We start from the raw sequence: 16146 nt of genomic DNA, 5'->3' as shown, positions 1-16146 counted from the left end.
TCTCCCCTCCCCCCACCAGCCACTGACAACCATGTCGCTTTCTGTTTCTATGGATTTGTTCATTCTACACATTTTCATATAAAGAGCATCATGTAATAGGTGGCTTTTTCTGTGTGGCTTCTTTTTCTTAGCCTAATATAGTGAAGGTTCCTTCATGGTGTAGCAGTGTCAGTGTGTCATTCCTGTTTAGAGCTAAGTAATAGTTGATCGCATGCACACGCCACAGTTTGTTTATCCATCCACCTATGGATGACATCTGAGCTGTTTCCACATCTTTGGCTGCTGAAAACATGCATGTTTTTAGCGTGCATGTACAGGTACTTGTCAAATGCCTCTTTGGTGTTCTTTGGGGTGTATACCCAGGGGTGAAATTGCTAGGTCACATGGTAATTCTATGTTTAACTTTTTGAAGTTTTTGCCCAGCTCTCGTTTCTTCTTGCTTATTTTTTCATGTGATTTTACAATCAGCTTATCTAGTTCCACAAAAATTAAAATCTTGTTGGCATTATGTTATATTGGTAGGTTAACTTGTGGAAAGTATATTTCCAGCACTGTCCATGCATTATCTTTTTTATGACTGTTCGGAGACTGTCAGTACTTAATACACAAGACTTTGTGACATGAGCACCATTTTTTGTTTTGGTTTGGTTTTTTGTTTGTTTAACATCTTTTTGTTGTTGTTATCATTAATCTACAATTACATGAAGAACATTATGTTTACTAGGCTCCCCCCCTCACCAAGTCCCCCCCCACACCCCACCACAGTCACTGTCCATCAGTGCAGCAAGATGCTGTAGAATCACTACTTGTCTTCACCGTGCTGCACAGCCCTCCCCATGCCCCCCCCACATGCTAATTATACATGCATGAGCACCATTTTTATTTTCGTAACTTCCCACTTAAGGAAACTGACACTCTTAAGTTGCCCAAGACTTTTGTTTGTATTGCAGCCTTTTGTTCAGAGTGGGTTACCCAGAGAGGACTAGTGTGAGAAAGAATTTGGACCAATGAGCCCATGTGTAGCTCCGTTTTAGGGTTCCTGCAGGTCATCCCCTTGCCCACTAACCTAGAACACTGATGGCCCTTTGTCTCTCCTTTCTCCAGGCCTTCAGGACAAGCTGACCAAGAGGGACAAAGAGGTGACAGCCTTGATGTCCCAGACCAAGATGCTCAGGGCCCAAATAAGTGGTAGGTCTCCCTTGCACAGGGCAGATGAGGGGCTTTCACTGGGGCCATGTGGCAGTCAGGTGTGGGGTGTGCTGACACCTGGGTAAGGGCACCCTTTCCATGCTGCCTTGAGGAGAAGGTGACCTGGGCCAGTACAGCTGCCCTGGACTTCACCTGGGCTGCAATGACTGGGGAGCAGGAACCCATATACGTCCATCATATAATCAGGGCCCTGAGCCAGCTTCTTTCCCCAGAGCCAGCTCTGTGTTCCCTCTGCTCTGAAATTCTGTCACCAGTTCTGTTTGGTCTTGAAGATGTTTTGGGTTCTCTAGGTCACTTTGATAGTGTATCAGTCCCCAGCCCCTAGAAGAAATACCAGGATTTCAGAACTGGAGGGACGGATGCTCAGAGCAGCAGAGAGCAAGACACAGGGGGGATGAGGACAGAGGGGGAGCCTGGGGAAGGGCGGGGTTCTGGAACTTGGGACTTTGTGACAAACTGGCCCTGCTTCTTGTCTGCCAGAATGCCAGTGCTGGTGTCCATGAGACGACCCCCATCCTGGGAACCAGTTCCCACCCCCACTTTTCTCCAGTTCCCATCACGTTCACATGGCATGATTGGTCTTGACAAAGGTAGTTGGCCTCAAACTCCTCGGAGGTGAAGGTGAAGATTTAGTTTTTCCTTGTCCAGGAGCAGTGTAGGTGCCGGTCCCGTCTCAGGCAGGGTGGACTGCCTCCCCTGCCCCCGAGGGCCTGGGCTGCTGTGCTGGGGGACTCAGGTCTGCTTTTGTAGCTCTTCCCTTGGCCTCTGGCTGCCTGGTTCTGCAGGACGAGAGAGATGCACTCCGTGGAGTGTGTCACTGTGACCCCCCTGGGACAACAGGCCCCCTGCCCAGGTTTGGCCCTCTGGTGGGACAGAATCCCATGAACATTCTGCCCTCTCTCTGCTTTCCCTGCTGGCTGACCCTCAGCACTGGTGAGCAAGTGTAAGTCAGGAGAGAAGATGGTGGACACCCTGTAGAAGGAGAAGCAGCATGTGGAGGCAGACCTAGAGGCTGTGTCCCGGAAGACCCATGATGCCTCGGGCCAGCTGGTCCTCATCAGCCAGGAGCTGCTCAGGAAGGGGTGGTGAGTCAGCCATGAGCTCGGTGGTCACGCTTGCTGGCCCTGTCCCTCACTCCACCTGACATTAGCCAGTCTTCCCCAGAGCAAGGGAGAAGGGCCACATTGTAAAGGTGGTTGGCATGACCAATGATCGCCTAAGCACTGATGAAGCCTCAGAATCCTTCTTAACACAAATGAGTTTATAGGAAACTCCCAGGAGAGAAGATTAGTAGTTCCAAAATTTCTTGGTCTCAGGGGGCCCTTTAAAAAGATTTTTATAAAAGTTTTCTTAAAAACTCTTAAAAGTTATTGGGGTTTTCAAAGGGCTTTTCTGTATTCTATACTTATATTGTAAATTTAAACTGATGATTTTTTAAATAGCTATTAAATCATTTAAAAATAATAATACTAATAATTGCATGTAACATAAACAATACACTTTGGGGAAAAAGTGCTTCCTAAAACAAACATGGTTTAGTCAGAACAGTGGCATTGCTTTACATTTTTGCAGATTTCTTGAGTGTTGGGCTTAGTAGAAGACAGTGGGATTCTCCTCTCTTCCTCTGCATTCAATCATTACAATCATGATCAAGTAGGATTTATTCCAGGGATGCAAGGATGGTACAACATACAAAAATCCATCAATATTATCCACCACATCAACAAAAAGAAGGACAAAACCCACATGATTATCTCCACAGATGCTGAAAAAGCATTCAACAAAATTCAACATCCATTCATGATAAAAACTCTCAACAAAATAGGTATATGGGGCAACTACCTCAACATAATAAAGGCCATATACAACAAACCCACAGCCATCATCATACTTAATAGCAAGAAGCTGAAAGCTTTTCCTTTAAGATCAGGAATACTACAAGGATGTCCACTCTCCCCACTTTTATTCAACTTAGTTCTGGAGGTCCTTGCCATGGCATTCAGACAACACAAAGAAATAAAAGGCATCCAGATTGGCAAGGAAGAAGTTAAACTGTCCCTGTTTGCAGATGACATGATATTGTACATAAAAAACACTAAAGAGTCCACTCCAAAACTACTAGAACTAATATCTGAATTCAGCAAAGTTGCAGGATACAAAATTTAATACACAGAAATCTGTTGCATTCCTATACACTAACGATGAACTAGCAGAAAGAGAAATCAGGAAAACAATTCCATTCACAATTGCATCAAAAAGAATAAAATACCTAGGAATAAACCTAACCAAGGAAGTTAAAGACCTATGCTCTGAAAACTACAAGACACTCATGAGAGAAGTTAAAGAAGATACCAATAAATGGAAACACATCCCATGCTCATGGATAGGAAGAATTAATATTGTCAAAATGGCCATCCTGCCAAAAGCACTCTACAGATTCAAGGCAATCCCTATCAAAATACCAACAGCATTATTCAACAAACTAGAACAAATAGTTCTAAAATTCATATGGAACCACAAAAGACCCTGAATAGCCAAAGCAATCCTGAGAAGGAAGAATAAAGTGGGGGCTTATGCTCCCCGACTTCAAGCTCTACTACAAAGCCACAGTAATCAAGACAATTTGTTGCTGGCACAAGAACAGACTCATAGACCAGTGGAACAGAATAGAGAGCCCAGATATAAACCCAGGCATATATGGTCAATTAATATACAATAAAGGAGGCATGGATATACAATGGGGAAATGACAGCCTCTTCAACAGCTGGTGCTGGCAAAACTGGACAGCTACATGTAAGAGAATGAAACTGGATTATTGTCTAACCCCGTACACAAAAGTAACCTCAAAATGGATCAAAGACCTGAATGTAAGTCATGAAGACTCTCAGAAGAAAACATAGGCAAAAATCCCTTGAATATAAACATGAGCAACTGTTTCCTGAAAGCATTTCCTTGGGCAAGGGAAAGAAAAGCAAAAATAAACACATGGGACTACATCAAGCTAAAAAGCTTCTGTACAGCAAAGGACACCATCAGCAGAACAAAAAGGCATCCTACAGTATGGGATAGTATATTTGTAAATGACATATCAGACGAAGGGCTAACATCCAAAATATATAAAGAACTCATACACCTCAACACCCTAAAGGTAAATAACCCTATTAAAAAATGGGCAGAGGATATGAACAGACACTTCTCCAAAGGAGAAATTCAGATGGCCAACAGGCATGTGAAAAGATGCTCCACATCACTAATTATCAGGGAAATGCAAATTAAAACCTCAATGAGACATCACCTCACACCAGTTAGGATGGTCAACATAGAGGAGACTAGGAACAACAAATGTTGGCAAGGATGCGGAGAAAGGGGAACCCTCCTACACTGCTGGTGGGAATGTAAGCTAGTTCAACCATTGTGGAAAGCAATATGGACATTCCTCAAAAAACTAAAAATAGAAATACCATTTGACCCAAGAATTTCACACCTAGAAATTTACCCAAAGAAAACAACTTCTCAGATTCAAAAAGACATATGCACCCCTATGTTTATTGCAACATTATTTACAGATATGGAAGTAACCTAAGTGTCCATCAGTAGATGAATGGATAAAGAAGAGGTGGTACATATAGACAATGGAATAGTATTCAGACATAAGAAAGAAACAAATCCTACCATTTGCAATAACATGGATGGAGCTAGAGGGTGTTATGCTCAGTGAAATAAGCCAGGCAGAGAAAGACAAGTACCAAATGATTTTTCTCATTTGTGGAGTATAACGATGAAGCAAAACTGAAGGAACAAAACAGCAGCAGACTCACGGACTCCAAAAAGGGCCTAGCGGTTACCAAAGTGGAGGGGTCGGGGAGGGCGGGTGAGGAGGGAGGGAGAAGGGGATTGTGGGGTGTCATGATTAGTGCGCATGGTGTGTGTGGGGTCACAGGGAAGACAGTGTAGCACAGAGAAGTAGGGACTCTGTGGTGCCTTACTACACTGATGGACAGTGACTGTAATGGGATATGGAGGGGACTCGATAATAAGGGTGAATGTAATAATCACATTGTTTTTCTTGTGAAACCTTCATAAGAGTGTATATCAAAGATACCTTAAAAATAAAAAACCCCCACCAAAAAAAAAAATTTAAGAAGTCTTAAATCATGAGAAAACTAACTCTGATCTTGGATAAGCCAAAATACTGTTCTAGCATTGGTTTTACATGGCAAATTAAAATTTAAAGACACTGCCAAAAACTCTCCTGTTATCTTGGAACTAAGGCCTTTTCTTATCTTATAACTGTAATAACAAATCCTATTACAGAAATATACTTTTTAGTGCCCACATAGGAAACATACATAGTTAATTCTTTTAGATATTTTTAACTGTTTGACTGGACTAGTGTGCACACATTCAACAGAGTAATTTTTAAATTTTTCCAAGAGAGAAAAATGAACATCAAAAGTGTGGAGAATGAGCTACTTTAGACAAATATGAAACTACCACTCTAAAAGGCTAAAATCCATGTTCATTCAGCAGGGAGAAGGAAAACATTTTAAACATAGAAAAACAGATTTTTACATATACATACACACACAAAAAGAATGACATTTTAGCCAATTTAAAAAATAACTTACGCAAGTGACAAGTTAACAGAGCTACCCAATTAAAAGTATTTTTTACCCTTCATAGTATGGAACTGAAGTATCACTTATCAGTGATCTGTCACTGATAGGTGACAATCTCTTTTACAAAACAAATAATCTCTTTTACAAACAAGACAATATTTTCATGAGGGTTTGTTTTTTCCTTCCTTGTTCTGAGATACCTCTCAAATAAACAATCTTGTTCTCATCCAAGTTCTCAAAAATGGCCACTGCACTTCTAAATTGTCCCTAGTGAAATTATGTCAGAGATAAGGGTATAAGTTAGTACAGTTGTGAGAAAACATGAAGGAAGCAAATATTTGGCCCAGTTTTAGTTGAAACAAGGATTCATAAGGATGTTGCTGTGCAATCCTGTATCTCCAGAACTTGGCCAAAGTCCAAATGCCTTTTATCAGGGGCCAGAGAAAAATGTCCTGATTCTGGGCAGGAGAAATGAAACAAAGCAGTTCACGGTAACGTAGACAAAACTGAGGAAGAAGTCCTTATAAAGGCTTGAAATGGTGACCTGTGGCAAAGTTTAACCAAAGGATACTGGTCTGAGGATACATTCTGAATTCCAAAGCCTTGAGAGTTAGTTGTAGGACAGACTTACCAGGCCTCGGTTGATGGAGTAATTTATATGGTTAATTCTGAGAACAAATGACATTCCAGCATGCTAACTAGTTATATCATACCTGAGCAGTTGGCATCCCCAACTCTTAGAGGGACAAGTCATGTTCAGCCACCAGAAACTGAGCAATAGTAGGTTTGTGATGCCCTTAGACATCCAGGACTGCACATCTCTTTTCCATATATACTTTTCCTCTTTTAGACAAACAATATTCAAAACGTTAGGCAAAAGGATAGACCATAGGAGCAGGTGGAGCAACCCAGAAAACAATTTCACCAAGGAAAAATAAAAATCTGGATAACCAGGCAGAGCCAAGATGGCGGCGTGAGTAGAGCAGTGGAAATCTCCTCCCAAAAACACATAGAGCTATGAAAATATAACAAAGAAAAATCTTCCTAAAATAGAGACCACAGGACACAGGACAACATCCAGACCACATCCACACCTGCAAGAACCCAGCGCCTTGTGAAGGGGAGTGCTTTTTGGAAATCTTAAAGGGGCAGGACAGGTCACTTAGACCAGAAGCAGGGAATCTGGGGATCTCTGGGCACTCTAATCCCCTGGGCAGCAGGGAGCACAGAGGCCCCTTATGGAGATAAATAGTCTCCTGGCTGCTCCCCCTCCAACGGGGCTCCACCATTTTGGAGGAACAGCCCCAGCCAGGCCAAGCCCACAGCAACAGCGGAGATAAACCCCAAAGCAACTGGGCAGGAAGCAGAAGCCCTGTCTGCGCACAGCTGCCCAGCACAAGCCACTAGAGGTCGCTATTCTCCCAGGAAAAGGCTACAAACCAACAAGAAGGGAAGCTCTTCCAGCGGTCACGTGTACCAGCTCTGCAAACTATCTCTATCACCATGAAAAGGCAAAACTACAGGCAGACAAAGATCACAGAGACAACACCTGAGAAGGAGACAGACCTAACTAGTCTTCCTGAAAAAGAATTCAAAATAAAAATCATGAACATGCTGACAGAGATGCAGAAAAAAATGCAAGAGCAATGGGATGAGATGCAGAGAAAAATGCAAGAGCAGTGGGATGAAGTCCGGAAGGAGATCACAGATGTCAGGAAAGAGATCACAGAAGTGAAACAATCCCTGGAAGGATTTATAAGCAGAATGGATAAGATGCAAGAGGCCATTGAAGGAATAGAAGCCAGAGAACAGGAACATATAGAAGCTGACATAGAGAGAGATAAAAGGATCTCCAGGAATGAAACAACACTAAGAGAAATATGTGACCAATACAAAAGGAAAAACATTCGTATTATAGGGATACCAGAAGAGGAAGAAAGAGGAAAAGGGATAGAAAGGGTCTTTGAAGAAATAATTGCTGAAAACTTCCCCAAACTGGGGGAGGAAATAATCGAACAGACCATGGAATTATACAGAACCCCCAACAGAAAGGATCCAAGGAGGACAACACCAAGACACATAATAATTAAAATGGCAAGGATCAAGGACAAGGAAAGAGTTTTAAAGGCAGCTAGAGAGAAAAAGGTCACCTATAAAGGAAAACCAATCAGGCTAACATCAGACTTCTCAACAGAAACCCTACAGGCCAGAAGAGAATGGCATGATATACTTAATGCAATGAAACAGAAGGGCCTTGAACCAAGGATACTGTATCCAGCACGACTATCATTTAAATATGATGGTGGGATCAAACAATTCCCAGACAAGCAAAAGCTGAGGGAATTTGCTTCCCACAAACCACCTCTACAGGGCATCCTACAGGGACTGCTCTAGATGGGAGCACCCCTAAAAAGAGCACAGAACAAAACACAAAACATATGAAGAATGGAGGAGGAGGAATAAGAAGGGAGAGAAGAAAAGACTCTCCAGACAGTGTATATAACAGCTCAATAAGCGAGCTAAATTAGGCAGTAAGATACTAAAGAAGCTAACCTTGAACCTTTGGTAACCACGAATCTAAAGCCTGCAATGGCAATAAGTACATATCTTTCAATAGTCACCCTAAATGTAAATGGACTTAATGCACCAATCAAAAGACATAGAGTAATAGAATGGATAAAAAAGCAAGACCCATCTATATGCTGCTTACAAGAAACTCACCTTAAACCCAAAGATAAGCATAGACTAAAAGTCAAGGGATGGAAAAACATATTTCAGGCAAACAACAGTGAGAAGAAAGCAGGGGTTGCAGTACTAATATCAGACAAAATAGACTTCAAAACAAAGAAAGTAACAAGAGATAAAGAAGGCCACTACATAATGATAAAGGGCTTAGTCCAACAAGAGGATATAACCATTCTAAATATATATGCACCCAATACAGGAGCACCAGCATATGTGAAGCAAATACTAACAGAACTAAAGAGGGAAATAGACTGCAATGCATTCATTGTAGGAGACTTCAACACACCACTCACCCCAAAGGATAGATCCACCGGACAGAAAATAAGTAAAGACACACAGGCACTGAACAACACACTAGAACAGATGGACCTAATAGACATCTATAGAACTTTACATCCAAAAGCAACAGGATATACATTCTTCTCAAGTGCACATGGAACATTCTCCAGAATAGACCACATACTAGCTCACAAAAAGAGCCTCAGTAAATTCCACAATATTGAAATTCTACCAACCAATTTTTCAGACCACAAAGGTATGAAAGTAGAAATAAATTCTACAAAGAAAACAAAAAGGCTCACAAACACATGGAGGCTTAACAACATGCTACTAAATAATCAATGGATCAATGAACAAATCAAAATAGAGATCAAGGAATATATAGAAACAAATGACAACAACAACACTAAGCCCCAACTTCTGTGGGATGCAGCGAAAGCAGTCTTAAGAGGAAAGTATATAGCAATCCAGGCACACTTGAAGAAGGAAGAACAATCCCAAATGAATAGTCTAACATCACAACTATTAAAACTGGAAAAAGAAGAACAAATGAGGCCTAAAGTCAGCAGAAGGAGGGACATAATAAAGATCAGAGAAGAAATAAACAAAATTGAGAAGAATAAAACAATAGCAAAAATCAACGAAACCAAGAGCTGGTTCTTTGAGAAAATAAACAAAATAGATAAGCCTCTAGCCCAACTTATTAAGAGAAAAAGAGAGTCAACACAAATCAACATAATCAGAAATGAGAATGGAAAAATCACGACAGACTCCACAGAAATACAAAGAATTATTAAAGACTACTATGAAAACCTATATGCCAACAAGCTGGAAAACCTAGAAGAAATGGACAACTTCCTAGAAAAATACAACCTCCCAAGACTGACCAAGGAAGAAACACAAAAGTTAAACAAACCAATTACAAGCAAAGAAATTGAAACAGTAATCAAAAAACTACCCAAGAACAAAACCCCGGGGCCGGACGGATTTACCTCGGAATTTTATCAGACACACAGAGAAGACATAATACCCATTCTCCTTAAAGTGTTCCACAAAATAGAAGAAGAGGGAATACTCCCAAACTCATTCTATGAAGCCAACATCACCCTAATACCAAAACCAGGAAAAGACCCCACCAAAAAAGAAAATTACAGACCAATATCCCTGATGAATGTAGATGCAAAAATACTCAATAAAATATTAGCAAACAGAATTCAACAGTATATCAAAAGGATCATACACCATGACCAAGTGGGGTTCATCCCAGGGATGCAAGGATGATACAACATTCGAAAATCCATCAACATCATCCACCACATCAACAAAAAGAAAGACAAAAACCACATGATCATCTCCATAGATGCTGAAAAAGCATTTGACAAAATTCAACATCCATTCATGATAAAAACTCTCAGCAAAATGGGAATAGAGGGCAAGTACCTCAACATAATAAAGGCCATATATGATAAACCCACAGCCAGCATTATACTGAACAGCGAGAAGCTGAAAGCATTTCCACTGAGATCGGGAACCAGACAGGGATGCCCACTCTCCCCACTGTTATTCAACATAGTACTGGAGGTCCTAGCCACGGCAATCAGACAAAACAAAGAAATACAAGGAATCCAGATTGGTAAAGAAGAAGTTAAACTGTCACTATTTGCAGATGATATGATACTGTACATAAAAAACCCTAAAGACTCCACTCCAAAACTACTAGAACTGATATCGGAATACAGCAAAGTTGCAGGATACAAAATCAACACACAGAAATCTGTAGCTTTCCTATACACTAACAACGAATCAATAGAAAGAGAAATCAGGAAAACAATTCCATTCACCATTGCATCAAAAAGAATAAAATACCTAGGAATAAACCTAACCAAGGAAGTGAAAGACTTATACTCTGAAAACTACAAGTCACTCTTAAGAGAAATTAAAGGGGACACTAATAAATGGAAACTCATCCCATGCTCATGGCTAGGAAGAATTAATATCGTCAAAATGGCCATCCTGCCGAAAGCAATATACAAATTTGATGCAATCCCTCTCAAATTACCAGCAACATTCTTCAATGAATTGGAACAAATAATTCAAAAATTCATATGGAAACAACAAAGACCCCGAATAGCCAAAGCAATCCTGAAAAAGAAGAATAAAGTAGGGGGGATCTCACTCCCCAACTTCAAGCTCTACTACAAAGCCATAGTAATCAAGACAACTTGGTACTGGCACAAGAACAGAGCCACAGACCAGTGAAACAGATTAGAGACCCCAGAAATTAACCCAAACATATATGGTCAATTAATATTTGATAAAGGAGCCATGGACATACAATGGCAAAATGACAGTCTCTTCAACAGATGGTGCTGGCAAAACTGGACAGCTACATGTAGGAGAATGAAACTGGACCATTGTCTAACCCCATATACAAAGGTAAACTCAAAATGGATCAAAGACCTGAATGTAAGTCACGAAACCATTAAACTCTTGGAAAAAAACATAGGCAAAAACCTCTTAGATATAAACATGAGTGATCTCTTCTTGAACATATCTCCCCGGGCAAGGAAAACAACAGCAAAAATGAGCAAGTGGGACTACATTAAGCTGAAAAGCTTCTGTACAGCGAAAGACACCATCAATAGAACAAAAAGGAACCCTACAGTATGGGAGAATATATTTGAAAATGACAGATCTGATAAAGGCTTGACGTCCAGAATATATAAAGAGCTCACACGCCTCAACAAACAAAAAACAAATAACCCAATTAAAAAATGGGCAGAGGAACTGAACAGACAGTTCTCCAAAAAAGAAATACAGATGGCCAAGAGACACATGAAAAGATGCTCCACATCGCTAATTATCAGAGAAATGCAAATTAAAACTACAATGAGGTATCACCTCACACCAGTAAGGATAGCTGCCATCCAAAAGACAAACAACAACAAATGTTGGCGAGGCTGTGGAGAAAGGGGAACCCTCCTACACTGCTGGTGGGAATGTAAATTAGTTCAACCATTGTGGAAAGCAGTATGGAGGTGCATCAAAAGGCTCAAAACAGACCTACCATTTGACCCAGGAATTCCACTCCTAGGAATTTACCCTAAGAACGCAGCAATCAAGTTTGAGAAAGACAGATGCACTCCTATGTTTATCGCAGCACTATTTACAATAGCCAAGAATTGGAAGCAACCTAAATGTCCATCTGTAGATGAATGGATAAAGAAGATGTGGTACATATACACAATGGAATACTACTCAGCCATAAGAAGTGGAAAAATCCAACCATTTGCAGCAACATGGATGGAGCTGGAGAGTATTATGCTCAGTGAAATAAGCCAAGCGGAGAAAGAGAAATACCAAATGATTTCACTCATCTGAGGAGTATAGGAACAAAGGAAAAACTGAAGGAACAAAACAGCAGCAGAATTACAGAACCCAAAAATGGACTAACAGGTACCAAAGGGAAAGGAACTGGGGAGGATGGGTGGGCAGGGAGGGATAAGGGGGGGGAAGAAGAAGGGGGGTATTAAGATTAGCATGCATGGGGGGGGGAGGGAGAAAGGGGAGGGTGGGCTGCACAACACAGAGAGGACAAGTAGTGACTCTACCACATTTTGCTAAGCTGATGGACAGTAACCGTAATGTGGTTGTTAGGGGGGACCTGATATAGGGGAGAGCATAGTAAACATAGTATTCTTCAGGTAAGTGTAGATTAAAAATTTAAAAAAAAAAAAGAAAGAAAGAAAGAAAAGGGGGATTACTCCTTAACAGGATAAAACTATTGGTAAATCAAAGATCAATGCATGCTTTAAATATCCTTAATGTTGATCACTTAAAGGGTGTCAGATGATCAGCTATGGAGGTACTCTTTTCTGATAATATTCCTTTCTCTTAATTAAAAAAAAAAAAAAAGCAGTTACTGTGTGCTGACCTCCAATGAGTTCTGCACAGTGGTATAGAGGGCATGTCAAAGTGTGGGCAAAGGGTCTGTTTGTTTCTACGCAGAAGATCAAGGCCTAGCTTGGATACCCAGAAAATGAACTAAGATACGATATGAGGAGGAGCTTCCGGCATCAGCACTCTCTGGAGGACTCGTGCCGGGGGATGATCATCAAAAAGCCTCCACAGGGATCCGGACGATGCTGCGGTTGTGGCTGCATCCAGCCCACCGTCTCCTGGACTTGCCATAAGAAGGAGGAGGGAGATGTCTAGGCTGGCATGTGCATACAGTGAGACAACGAATTTGACTGGATCTGTACTGTTGGAACTCAACCAGGAGTTGGGAGGGGTGCAAGTTGTAGCACCCCAAAATCTCATGACTATAGACTATCTATGGTTAAAAGAACATATGGGATGTGAACAGATCCCAGAAATGGGCTGCTTTAATTTGTCTGATGGTTCAAGTACAGTTGGACAATATCCATCATATCATAGATAAATTTTCACAAATGCCTAGGGTGCCTAAATGGTTTTCTTGGCTTCACTGGAGATGGCTGGTAATTATAGATTTGCTTTGTTTATGTCACCGTATTCCTATTATGTTAATATGTGTGTGCAAATTAGTTAGTAGTTTAAAACCTATACATACTTAAGGTACTATACAAGAAGATATGTCAAAGAAATAATCAATCCTCCCAAGTTTCCTTCATATGCTACATCTATAGCTTTTCTTCTTCCTTCCTAATTACAAACCTTAAATAGAATTCATGCCTCATATCGAATTTACCGAGTATCATAATTCCTCCAGGTGGTAAAGATACCTCGAGACAAGTGCTGGGCATAGAAGCCACAGGGCATAAATCTGCAAAGAAGTAAAAAGCTAACCTTTGCAAACAATATGGCTTCTCTCTCACTTACCAACTTTACATTTCCCTGTATGGCCCCGGAAGATGACTGGTTAGCCAGAGACGGGTAAGATTCCTCAAGGGAGGAACAACCTAAGACAGGCACAGTCGCAGGGGGGCCATCAGGTGAGAATTTGGGGATCAACAGAGGTGAGGCTCAGAACCTCACCCCCCCTGCTTTGAGAGAAATCTTCTGCATCCGTGGATGTCTTGCTGCCCTTGTCTAGCCTGGATTAATACTTAGTCCATAGGCACACACCTGATCATCTGATCATCTATATTTGCCTTCTTACAGCACTAAACTATGTTTTCTACCTTTATCTTGCATCTACCTACCACTTCAGCATTTTATTAAAAATAAAAATAATAATAATAATAGGAGAAATGGGGGATCAACATATAAATCAAGTACAAAAATCAAATGAATATTCATATTTGACCTGATGGTTTATAGGTCATATTGCATGATCAAAACCGAAAGTTTCTGTGATGAATGCCCTTGTACTGTTCACCATGTAAGAATTTATTCACTCTGTAAGAATTCGTTCACCATGTAAGAACTTGTTCGTTATGCTTCAGAAGATTGGAGACTGACGAGAATTAGGCTTGAGATGGATTAATGATTGTACATTGAGCATTGACCCCCCTATACTGAATTTTATTGTTGTTAACAACCATTTGATCAATAAATATGAGAGATGCCCTCTCAAAAAAAAAAAAAAAAAATCTGGATAACCAAAAAACCAAAGGAGACTTTATTCTAAGGAAAACAAACAGAATAATCTCAACCTGAGGGTCTCACAAAACATCAGAGCTCAATTCAGTGAGAACTTACCTCCCAGACATGAGCAGAATGGCACCTCAGAGACACAAGGGGCCTCAGATGCGCACATTAGTACTACAGTCGAAGGTTCCAGTCTAAGGTAGTAAGAGTTTCCACAGAATCTCTGCAGATTCTTCATTTCTGACAATGCCCCCCATCCACAGATCACCAAGAACACACCTGTAGTTGAACAAGGGAGATGGCACACAATGGGAAGCCCATCCATCATGGGCATCTCAGCAAGCATTAGTTAGAAAAGACTTCTTATAGTATTTGGCCTTTTGTTGCATGATTTTCTTGCAGAGTTTCAGAAAGGGGAGATTTGCTCTCGGTTGGATGCTCTCAGGGAACAGGGATAATTATTTTTGGTTATCTTGATTCATATCTAGAAGTTAGGAATGGATGGAGCTAAATCTGTACTTGTTAAAGAAGCACCAAACTGGTTGTATTTGGTCAATTTTGTGGTTTGGAAAATGTCCTTGTTTTTGTGTTCAGATATGATTATGGAATGGTCTTTCTCTCAGTCCGTTAGAGTGGCTTTGTCTGATGTTGGTGTTCTGTGAAATTGTTTATGCTCAACAGGACACCACCACAGCCTAGCTGTTAGTTACCAGGCCTACTCCTACCAACACCAAGGCTTCTGCAGGTAGTGTTAACTAGCTCCCAGCTGTCACGAGCTGCTTTTCTCTTTTTCATCAGCTACACTTAAAAAATCAAAATTGGCAACCCCTTTTGGTAAATCATGCTCTCTACAAGTCCCCACAGCATTACTGCCTTTTGGCCCTCCTCACATGTAACACTCTTACTTGTCCCCTGGCATCTAAATTCATATCCCTCACTAAGCAGAAAAGGAACCCCTCAGAAGTGACTTGCCTAAGATCATCCAGTGAACTGGTGTTAGGGTGTAAACTACAACTCTGACTCTGTGTTTAGTTTTCCCTCCAGTGAATCCCTCTCAACCTAACAGATCTAGTCTGATCTTGTTTTTATGTTCTCATTACAAAACCCACACTTCTTATCACACTTTATTGTCACTGCGTTCCTATCTTATTTATTGTTTTGGGATTGAGTGTCTCACGGTATTTGCCAAGATTCTAAATTGCTCAGCTGCTTAAGCCACCCTTGACATTCTTTCTGCTACTCAAAAACACGAAGTGTGCTCCTGCGTAAGGGTCTGTGTATTTGCCCTTCCTGGAACTCTCCTCCCTCGCACCTCCATGTCGCCACTTCTGCCCAGTTTCAGCTCAGTATCACCTCCTCAGAGAGGCCCTCCGTGACGACCTTACCTAAGGGCACACCCTAGCACTACTGCCACCTCCTCAGGAGGCTACCTCCGTTTAGCTTCCTTTAAGAGCTTTCCTTAAGAGCTTCCCTCGATGCTTTGTTGGCAGCTCTCCTCCGTGAAATGCTCGGAGTTGGGGCAGAGAAACCTTGCCAAATCCCGTCTCTCTGGGCCTCAGTTTTCTCTTTATGCCCGCGAATCGCTCCGAGCGCAGACACCCAACCACCGGTCTGGGACGTCGCTTTCTACAAACTGACAGAGGGCCTGATCCCTTCTCGATCTAGTGTCCTGGTCTTGCGAAGCGAGCTCGCCTCGCGTAGCCCCTATCCCGCCCGGCGCAAT

The 16146-nt window shown here is 41.4% G+C and overlaps 1 long non-coding RNA gene across 1 annotated transcript; it reads right to left on the bottom strand.

The window, feature by feature from the left end:
- Positions 1-863: 863 nt before the first annotated feature.
- Positions 864-16128, bottom strand: LOC140844069 (uncharacterized). Its single transcript, XR_012122239.1, has 3 exons — positions 15809-16128; positions 14535-14702; positions 864-1988 (listed from the first exon to the last, which is right to left on the bottom strand). It is a non-coding gene; the product is annotated as an uncharacterized lncRNA (long non-coding RNA).
- Between the last annotated feature and the right edge of the window lie 18 nt (positions 16129-16146).

This window comes from Manis javanica, chromosome 10, assembly GCF_040802235.1.
Source record: "Manis javanica isolate MJ-LG chromosome 10, MJ_LKY, whole genome shotgun sequence".
In the NCBI taxonomy this organism is placed as follows: domain Eukaryota; kingdom Metazoa; phylum Chordata; class Mammalia; order Pholidota; family Manidae; genus Manis; species Manis javanica.
The sequence above is the reverse complement of the archived record's forward strand: the minus strand, read 5'-3'. Positions and strand labels throughout refer to the sequence as shown.